This window comes from Halichoerus grypus, chromosome 13 (genome assembly GCF_964656455.1).
Source record: "Halichoerus grypus chromosome 13, mHalGry1.hap1.1, whole genome shotgun sequence".
In the NCBI taxonomy this organism is placed as follows: Eukaryota; Metazoa; Chordata; class Mammalia; order Carnivora; family Phocidae; genus Halichoerus; species Halichoerus grypus.
The window spans coordinates 68,031,578-68,042,609 of record NC_135724.1 but is presented as its reverse complement, the minus strand read 5'-3'; positions in this window follow the sequence as shown (position 1 = coordinate 68,042,609).

Below are 11,032 nucleotides of genomic sequence, written 5' to 3'. Positions count from 1 at the left end.
CCTTTATATATACTTTTAAGGATTTTATTTTTTAAAGTAATCTCTACACCCAACCTGGGGCTCGAACCCACAACCTCAAGATCAAGCATTACATGGGGCGCCTGGGTGGCTCAGTCGTTAAGCGTCTGCCTTCAGCTCAGTTCATGATCCCAGGGTCCTGGAATCGAGCCCCGTGTCAGGCTCCCTGCTCCGCGGGAAGCCTGCTTCTCCCTTTCCCACTCCCCCTGCTTGTGTTTCCTCTCTCACTGTCTCTCTCTCTGTCAAAAAATAAATAAAAAATCTTAAAAAAAAAAAAAAGATCAAGCATTGCACACTCCACCAACCCAACTAGCCAGGCAACCCTAAAGCCTTTATATTGTTTGGAAATATACAAAATCATACCTATGTCTTAGGTAGGAATATATGCATATGTAGTAAAAGCTTGAGGGTGTGCATGGGATAAGTACCAAATTCAGAACTGGGTTTTAATTTTTTTTTAAGATTTTACTCATTTATTTGAAAAAAATATATTTTATTCATTTATTTGAGAGAGAGAGAGAGCACGAGCAATGGGGAGAAGGAGAAGCAGGCTCCCCGTTGAGCAGGAAGCCTGATATGGGGCTCGATCCCACAAACCTGGAATCATGACCTGAGCTAAAGGCAGATGCCCAACCAACTGAGCCACCCAGGAGGCCCTCTTTTTTTTTTTTTAATATTTATTTATTAGAGAGAGAGCATGAGCGGGGGTGGCGTAGAGGGAGAGAGAGAATCCCATCAGACTCCCAGCTGAGCACGGGGCTCCACAAAGAACTCCATCTCAGGACCCCAAGATCATGACCTGAGCCAAAATCAAGAGTTAGACGCTCAACAGACTGAGCCACCCAGGCGCCCCTGGGTTTAATGTTGTGTGTCCAGGACCACAACTAATACTTGGATAATACTCAGTTGCCCCTCCCTTCTCCCTGAAATGCCACCTGACACATCACCCAGGTACCTGGGTTCCCCAGCCTTTAATTATTATCCTTAAGCCAGGAAGCTTGAGGTTTCTCCTCAGCAAACATTAACTGGGAGTTAAACCTTGAGTATGAAGGTCAAGGTGTGAGTAGTTGGTGGCCCCGTGCTACATGCTAATCCTCTCAGCAATTCCTCTGTGGGAGGCTTCAGTCTCCTTTGCAAACGAGTCCCTGATGAGGTAGAAATTGTTGGGATTCAGAGCTGGCGGCCAAGAAAGAATTCTTGAGGCATCTTGGGTGCAAAAAGGTGGTTTTATTAAAGCACTGGGACAGGACCCATGGGCAGAAAAAGATGCACTGGGCTTGTGACAAGTGGCTGATTATATACTTTTAAGTTGGGAGGGGGTTAGGGAGAGCGTAAGTCTGTAAGGAATTTGGAAGCAAGGTTTCCAGGACCTTGAGAGGCTAGCTGCTGTTAGGAAAAGGTCATTTATTACTGTCTAGTAAAACCCTAGTCGTGAGATCCTTCAGATGTGTATCCGTGGGCCATATGCTTGCACAATGATTGCCAACGTGCATCTTGGGGAGTAGAGATAAAGGATGTTTCCAAAGGAACTTTTATATGTTAAAGAAGACTTACAGGATCCTGGGGGGTTGGGCCTTTTGCCCTTAGCAAAGTGTTAACATGGAGGCCACGGAGCTCCCGGAGGAAGGTCACTCTGCCTTTTCAAGGACTTGTCAATGGGCTGTAGGTAGTAAGGATTTTTTTTTCTTTTGCCTGTGTTTCCCACATCATCTGAGACTTCACAAGGTCAAGATGGACCCACAACAACCCTGCCAGAAGTCGAAGCTGGTTTTCCTCAGATCTCAAGTCAGGCATGCAGACCCTGCCAGATGGGGGAGCCCTGCCCACCCAGTCCCAATAGTGCCGCCAAACCACAAAAGAGTTGGGGGGAACGTCGGAAGAACACCGCTTGACTCTTCCAGCCCTTGGCTTTCTGCATTTGATTCTCACCTAGTTGGTTTCCTGAGAAGGTGGAAGTGAGGGGCAGGGGAGAGGGGTGACCTGCCACAGCCACCAGCCACTCACAATAGGCGCAGCGACCACTCTCTCCCTCGGTGCGAGTCCACACCTCCATGCCCCCTCGTACAAGCTAGGGCCCTTCACTCTAGAGATAGGGAAACTGAGGCCCAGAGTGGGCGGGGATCTGCCCCTGGCACTCAGCAGGAAGCAGGGAGGAGTGCTGCTCACACTAAAAATAATGAATTTTTTTCATTCATTTCACCTGGGTGGCTCAGTCAGTTAAGTGTCTCCCTTTGGCTCAGGTCGTGATCCCAGGGTCCTGGGATCGAGTCCCACATCTGGCTGCCTGCTCAGCGGGGAACCTGCCTCTCCCTCTCCCTCTGCAGCTCCCCCTGCTTATGTTCTCTCTCTGTGTCAAATAAAAAGAATCTTAAAAAAAAAAAAAAAAAGAGTCTGTTTAAAAATAATCAATACATGCAACGACCTGGATGGAACTAGAGGGTATTATGCTAAGCAAAATAAGTCAATCAGAGCAAGACAATTATGATCTTAAGATCTTAAATTCTTAAGAATTTAAGAAACAAGGCAGAGGATCATAGGGGAAGAGAGGAAAAAAATGAAACAAGACGAAACCAGAGAGGGAGAGAAACCATAAGAGACTCTTTTTTTTTTTTTTTTTAAGATTTTATTTATTTATTTGATAGAGAGAGAGGCAGGCAGAGGGAGAGTGAGAAGCAGGCTCCCCACTGAGCAGGGAGCACGATGTGGGGTTCGCTCCCAGAACCTGAACAGAAGACAGACGCTTAACTGCCTGAGCCACTCAGGCGCCCCAAGAGACTCTTAATCATAGGAAACAAACTGAGAGTTACTGGAGGGGAGGGGATGGAGGGATGGGGTAACTGGGTGATGGACATAGGGGAGGGTATGTGTTGTAATGAGCACTGGGTGTTATATAAGACTGATGAATCACAGACCTGTACCCCTGAAACCAGTAATACATTATATGTTAATTAATTGAAATTAAAATAAAAAAATAATAATCAGTACAGTAAAGCCAGTAAGACTTCCATGGGGGTCCGCGCCCCACCCCTAACCAGCCGGCTCTGCTGCTCGTTACCCTACAGAAGCGGCAGGGCCCCCTCTCCCACCCGGCCTGTCCCAGAAAATGCTTCTGCCTGTTTCCCGGGCCTGGGTCCCAGCGCTGGCGCGTTCAGGGGGAGTGGGTGGGTGGGGGGCGTCCCAGAGATCCGGCCTCCAGACCCTTCAGGGACCCGTTCAGCGGGCACCCTCCCTGCTGGGTTCCCGAGATTTCCCCGCCGCCGCCGCCACCCGCTCTGGCCACGAGGGGGCGACAAAGCCCAGGCTGTGCCGGAGCGAGCTCCACCGCGCTCCGCCGCCTCCGGAGGGGTCTGATTTGGCCGGGAAACCAAAAGGCCTCTGTCAGTGCTCCCCCTGGTGCGGTGGCACTTCAGGAGAGGGCGCTGCCCCCACAAACCCTGGGTGTCTGAACCCTGGCCTGTGCGCCCGGGCCCAGGCGCCCCCTCCTCCCCCCGGGTGATTCCCCTGCTCTGTCCCGCGCACCCAGCCTGTGTCACACCCCGTGGGCCAGGGCCTGGCCCTCCGCACCCCCACCCCAGCCCCCTCGTCTCTGAGCGCGGGCCAGTGGTCTGGGCTAGCGCCTCCGCCCCTGGAACCGGGGCTCACTCTGGACCCAGAGGCTCAGGCCAGGAGAAGGCCAGGCCATCGCTGGGGCTGAGCGGTGGGCGGACCGGACCACTACTCCAGGTCGAGGTACCGAGCCCCTGACTTAGGGCGGCCCCGTTCTGGGCCTGCCTCTTAGCCTCTCTGGGCCTCTATTTCCCAAAAGTGCCGCACAGTGGGAGCAGCCTGTTATGCCTCTGGTTCAAGGCCACTCAAAGGCCCCTCCTCCTTGCAGTCTTCCCTGTTCCTCCCACGTGGACTGACACCTCTGCCCCACCCCCAGAAGCCTCCCAAGGAGGTAGGGGGTGGGGGGGCAGAGGTCAGGAGGCCTGCTGACCTTGGACACCAGACTGAGAGGGTGGCAGCGAGCGGCCACCAAGCACAGCATGCCAGCTACCTGCATTTCTAACAGGTACCTCCTCTCCCTGAGCCTCTGTTTGCTTACTGTAAAATGGGGACATCGTAACAACTGGCCTGCCCACTGCACAGGCATTGTGTCTCCAAGCCCCTGTGTGTGTCTGGTGACCTTCCCTGCCCTGAGCATCCTGAGGACAGGCACCGGTCCCTCTCTCGATCCCCACACTTGTCCCAAATAGGCCCTACCCTCGGGTATGTGAACACAGAGGGGGCTGCAGCCTAGTTGGCTGTCCCCAGCAGGGGCAGGGGTGCAGGCCCTACCCCAAATCCTGCTTCACCCTCCTCCTCAGAGCTGGCGGGCATTCATTCCAGCTCTGGGTCTCATTTCCAATTTAATGGTTCAAAAAAAAAAAAGAAGAAAAGGAAGGAAGGAAGAAAGGAAGGGAGGGAGGGAGGGAGGGAGGGAGGGCAGGCTACAAGCAGCTGAAGCAGCCCCTCCTGGCCACCCTTTGATATTTGAGGACTGGACAATGAGACTGGTTGCGGCTAGGAAATTTGAAGCCATCGTAATTAGAAGGAAAGAATGTCCTTGTGGTTGGCTGCTCTAAAAATACAGCTGTGCCCACATCTGGAGGGGAAGGGTGGAAGGTGGGGGGGGTTGGGGGGTGGTCAGGCCAGAGTCTGAAGCACTGATGCCTTCCTTGGGGAGGAGAGGACCCCCTCCCAGCAGGGCCCAGGGAAGAAGGAGAGGGGAGGGCACCAAAGCGGCCATTCTCCTGTGGCCGGGCCACCTGCCGCAGTGGGGGGATGTGGGAGCTGGACAGGCCTCCCAGCCCTTCCTGGGTCCCCCCTCACCCCTTCATGGAGCCCTCCCCACACCTCCGCGGCCCGGAGGGGACAAGGGGACACGTGCACGCTGCTGCTTTACCAGTCCCTGCCTGATCTGCCACAGCAGGCCGTCTGGCCACAGGCTTCTCAAGATGGAGGGATTATTTTTCTGGATTTTATGATGTTGGGTGGTATTTGCCAGCCTTTATGAATTTAGTGTTTGTTTTGTTTGAGTTCTCTTTCTAAGTCAGTGCTTCCTTTTGCACCGAATCTTGCCATTTTCATTTTGCATTTGTTTTGTTAAAGAGGCCCCAGTCGCTGGGGTAAGCCAAGGGCGTGGAGGCAGAATTCTGGTGGCACGGCCACGGGCAGACAGGCCACAGGTGGACAGGCCACGGCCACAGGCGGACAGGCCACGGCCACAGGCGGACAGGCCGGCACTGCCTGATGATCTGCTAATGAGCAGGAAGACAGTGTGGCTCCGGGTTCCACACACTCACCTCAGGGCCGCACGAACCACACCCACATTTGTGGCCCCCTGGGTGCACAGAAAAGCGGCACACGCTCACGGGGCTGTCCGGTCTTTTTACCACGCCTCGCGCTTCTCCGGTCTCAGTGAACTGGCATCCTGGCCCTGCCAGGTGGCTGACTGACCGCTTCTCCCGAAACACCACCCACAGCGCTGAGCCCGAAAACAGCTGAGGCCGGGGAGAGCGAGGCTCCGCCACACGCGCTGGGGGCTCCGAGTGGCAGGCCGGAGGTGGCTTTGACATTCCGGCAGTGGCCACAGAAGGAAGTGGGAATTAAGGGCAGTTGCTGAGGATCGAGACGGCTGGGCCCGAGCTCGGGCTGGCCTGGCAGCTGAAGTTGGGGAGGGACCAGCTCATCCAGCTATCTAGGGTCAGAGACAGTGAAACTGAGGCCCAGGCAGAGAGCCAGGCACCCACACTGCTCAGCAGGGGGGTATCACCGAGGGAGCTGAGGCTCATGATGGAGACACTCCAGAAGCCCAGAGGTGGCTAAGAAGTTTTGCCTCCAAACTCTGGCTGGAGAAGAGTCTGAGGCTGCACGATGCTGGTTGGTTGGTGGTACCGTTCACAGGTGCCTGCAGGTGGTGGCCCTCGGCCCCCCGCGCTGAACCCCCCCGTGCCCCACAATAGGATAGGAGCAGCTCACTGCCTGGCCACCAGCCCCTTCCATCACGCCTCATGGTGGCCAAGCCGGCGCTGGCCCCTGGTGTCTCGGTACCTCCCTCTCTCTAGCTGAGTGTCCTCAAGTAGGTGACTTAATCTCTCTGAGCCTGTTTCCTCATCTGTAATAGTAACCTCCTTGGTAAGGTGGCCGTGTGATATTGTGTGATTCATAAGAAATAGATATATTTGGTCATTCAGATGACCAAAATATATTTCTCGTATATATTAGGTCTTCACCCACAGTTCCTTGCTCACAGCTCCCCAAACCCTTGAAATTCCTGGAGGGATAAGAGCAAGGGGAGCATCTTTTGATTTGTTCTCTCATCCTCAATTCCTGAAGACTCTTCAGAGCCATAAAGGTGAAATGGGTGTCTAATACTCATAACAAGGTTCTTTCCATCACAACTGGGTTCATGTTAAGGAGGTGACTTTCAGAAAGCACTTAAGGATGGGGGCTGGTTGCCAGGGGAACTTTCAGTCCCACCCCGTGACATGGGGATGGGGGGAGGAGAAGAGCTGGAGGTGGGTTCAATCACCCGTGGCCCGTGATTTAATCAATCGTGCCTAGGTAATGAAGCCTCCAAATGATGGGGTTCCGAGAATGTCCAGGTTGGGAAACCAGAATGCTTCCCTGTACCACTGTGCAGAACTCCAAACTCCACGAGGGCAGAAGCGCCTTTGTTTGGGACCTCACACCAGGTATCTCTTCCTGTGGCTGCTGATTGATATCCTTTTTTTTTTTTTTTTTTGAAGTGATCTCTACACCCAATGTGGGGCTCAAACTTACAAACCCAAGATCAAGAGTGGCAGGCTGAGCCAGCCGGGCACCCCAATGGGTACCCTTTAATATCTTTTGAATTAAACCAGTAATCTAGTGAGTAAACAGGTTTCCTGAGTTCTGTGAGTCACTCTAGCAAATTAATGGAGCCCAAAGAGGGGTCGTGGGAACCTCTGGTTTATAGCCAACAAGTACAGGTAATAACCTTTTGACTCTCCCCTGAAGTGGGGGGCGGTCTTGGGGGGACTGAGCCCTTAACCTGTGGAATCTGATGCTATCTCAGGGTAGAGTGTCAGAATTGAGCTGAATTCTTGGACACCCTGTTGGTGTCTGAGTTGCTTGTTGGTGTGGGGAAGCCTGAACACACATATACACATACCCCCCCCACACACGCATCAGAACTGGGTCCAGGAACCTGGGCTTAAGTGAGGGGTGCAGAATCTGGTGAGGGGTCACCGAACAGCTGTTCTGACCATGGTGACTGGCATCAACCTTGGCTCTCAGGCCCCCACTTGTCCTTGCCTTCCCCATGAGACATGGATTCTTTTTTTTTAACTTAAAGATTTTATTCATTTATTTGACAGAATGAGAGAGAGAGAGAGCACAGGCAGGGGGAGTGGGAGAGGGAGAAGTAGGCTCCCTGCTGAACAGGGAGCCCGACGCAGGGCTCGATTCCAGGACCTGGGATCATGACCTGAGCCGAAGGCAGACGCTTAACGACTGAGCCACCCAGGCGCCCCGAGACATGGATTCTTTCATGCCTCCACACCTTTGCTCAAGCTATTCTCCCCACCGCAACTCTTGTCCTCTCCCTGCATGATGTCTGGGCTTTCCTCCACAACCGCACCCGAGCCAGACCCTGCTGCCTCCCTCCCAGGCCCTTGAGGCCTCCAGGAATGTTCTCCACTGCAGCTCTGTGAGAGCTCTGGGCCAGGAGGAGGCAGGCGAGAAAACCAGCGTCGGGGAGAGAGTCCTGCCTTGGTGCATTCTCGCTCTTTCACGGCAGAGACCAGCCTTGGAGGAGGGGCAGCCATGACTGTCACAGGAAGGGGCCCCTGCCCAGAAGTCTGATCACCGCCCCCCCCGCCGCAGGAGGACAGACTACAGCTGCAGGAGGCTGTACAGACAGGCTCTGCCCACCAGCCCATTTCACAGACCGGGACACAGAGGCCCAGGGTGGGGACCTGGCGGGGTCAGGTCTCAGTGCCAGCCCTCTAGCACAGGTCTCGGCCTTCTCGAGGCTCAAAGGTCACTGGGGACTTCCGGGGATAGAGAGCATGGTGCAGCACGTCTGTGGGTGTGAGGCGCACTCTAAGTGACAAGGTGCTGGGAGGACCAAGCTGGGGTGGCCAGGGAGGGCTTCCCTGAGGTGGTCATGTCCCACAGCACCCCAGACTTGACCTGTCCCAAGCCAATGGGAGGTCTCCCTCAGAAACCCACGCTCACCTGTCTGCCAATCACTCACTAAGGTTTGTGGCTTCCACCTCCTTGACCCTTTCACTCCCTCTGTCACTCACCCCTACTGCAGGCCGCTGCCATCTTCCTCCACTCAGATGAGCGCTTCTATTCTTGTCTCCTTCTTCCTCCCGAGAGCTGCCATCTGATCGTCACCCACCACCATGCTGAACACTCTGAGGGCTCCTCATTGCCCTTGGGACGGAGACCGCAGCCTACACAGCCCTGCTCAGCCTCACGTTGCACGCAGCCCCTCCTCCTTGCGACGCCTTCTTCTCTCTGCACCCTCACCATGGCACCTCAGGACCTTTGCACAGGCTGATCTCCTGATGGGCCTGGCTCATGCTACTCATCCTCTGCCCCAAACTGCCTCCTCCCTTCCCATCCACCCCAGAGACCTGCTGATTCCTGGAAAGTCTGGAATCTGCTACCAAGCTCAGAGGGCCAGGCCCAGGCCTGACACAGCCCACCTGGACAGTTTGTTGTTCTTGCACTCTGGCCATGAGCAGCTGCTGCCTCATAGGTTCCGGATTCGGTGCTAAAAATACCCCATGACCCAGACAGGAAGGGCCAACGGGGACACAGCTGCTCCTGGGAGGGGCTGGCTGGAGCTGCTGCGGTGGGGGGGGAGGCCTTTCCACTGCAGTTTGGGGTCCATGTGCTGGAAGTGGGTGGGCACTGAGCTCACAGCCCCTGAGGAAAAGCCCCCGACGGAGGAGGCCCAGGGTCCGAAAGGGGCATGTTTATGTCAAAAGGAAAACACCGCAAGGCAAGGCCCGAGAGGCAGCTTGAGGAGCAGGGCTCATTGTCACCTTGCCCAGGGACCACAGGCCCTCCTTCAGCCACATCCTCAGCCCAGGAGGGAGGGTGGGCCCAGGTGGCAGGTCTGCCTGCTTAGGACAGGCAGGGAAACAGACATTAGCATCCGGCACACTGCCTACCTACATCTCTAGGCCCCTGGGACCGTGGGGTGTCCAGGGCTTCTCTCCATAAATAACTGTCTGCAGGTGCCTGAGTCAGAGAAGTGGACCTGCCCTGGGCCTGACACCGGACAGGAAAAGTCTGGACTGGTGAAGGAGATCTGCCTCAGGCTCTGCTGGGCCTCCTGCCGGGCCTCAGTTTCCCCATCTGAGAATACCCAGACTTCTGAGGAGGGAGCATCTGCAGTGGAATCCAGCCACTGTTCCCCTGGATGTCCCGTTCAGCTGGCAGTCCCCACCTATCCTGGGCTCCCGGCCTCCCGGGGAATGTGCTTCTCCGTCCCCAAGCCAGGCGCCTGCCTTATCGGCCCCAATCAAAGGGGAGACAGATGCCCCTGTCTGCAATGACAGCCCCTCCTATTAGCCCCAGCCTGACCCTGAGTGGAGGGCCCAGAGCTTGCTGGGTGCCTGGAGGCAGGAATAACCTCCACTTACCCATGCTGACATGAAACCTGACCTCCCTGGATGGCTTTCATGAATGGCCGGCGCCAGCTCTGGCGTCTGAGGCCCTGCATCCCCACCCTGCTGCCCTGCCTCCACCTGATGGGATCTACTCTGTGGGGGCCCACCTCAAACATGACCTTGGCCTGCTTCGCTGGAAAATGGAGGCCAGCGGGGGGGGGGGGGCTCCCACCACCCAAACTCTCAGCACATTGGTCCAATTCCCCCTGTATCAGGCCAGACCTGTTCTCACTCCAGAGCCAAATGCACATCCCCCTTCAATGCTTCCAGCCTCTCCCTCCCCTCCCCTGGGGACTCCTTGAGCCACTCCCTAGGGAACCCCTTTTAGCACCCTTGTTTTCTTAGGATCCACCTGAGATAACTTTGTCAGCTGGTTCTCGGCCTTTCCAGTCTCCTCGGGGGACTTCAGGGCCCTGTCCAGGGCATGCCGCATCTCCTACACTTATGTCCACACCTGAGCTCCCCATGTTGGTAAAGGCACATCTGTTTGGACACCTTCCTCTCCCTCCTATCCTCCATTATCCTGGTTACAGGGGCCTTGGCATGGCTGCATCCCACTGTCTGTTCCCAGGCCTCATCTCTGTGAGCTTCTCACTGCCTTGCTCCTGAAGCCCTTTCTTGGCTCAGCTCCTGGAAGCCCTCTCCAGCCTCCCCTGGCCTCCCTGGCCAGGTCTGCCTTCTCTGACTGTGGAAGGGTAAGCTGCCCAGGCGGGGCCTCTTCTCTTCTCCGTTTAGCCTCGCTCCTTGGATCCCTCACGCAGGCCCAAGACTACAAATTCCATCCTGTGGACTGTGGACTGACATCCACAACTGGACTGCCTGGCCAATCTCTCCCCCAACACCACCCTTGGATTTCTCCAGGTGGATGTCACACAGATGCCCCAAACTCAACAAGGCCAGAATGGGATTCCATCTGCCTGCCTTTTCCCGAAGCGTTTTTCATCTCAGTAAAGGCCGCCACCCTCCATCCGCCCTGTGGCTCAGACAGTCCAGTCACCCTTGGTTCCTCTCTCACAGCTCTGTCCCATCCATGGGCAAACCCACCTCCCACCCCTCGCCCACTCTCCAGGCTCCACCCTGCCCAAGCCACCACTGTGCCTTGCCGCCTCCCCCTGCTCACGGATTCTTCTGACAGTCTACTGTCCTTGCAGCAGCCACAGGGACATTTTTAAAGTGACAGTCAAGTGTCACTTGCTCATAGAGGCTTCTCAGATCACCCCATCTACAGTGATGGCTCACTACCCAACCTTCCATTCTTGGCATTATTTGCATCAGTTCACTGTCCTGTGAACACCAGCTCTCATATTAGTACAGGCCTATGA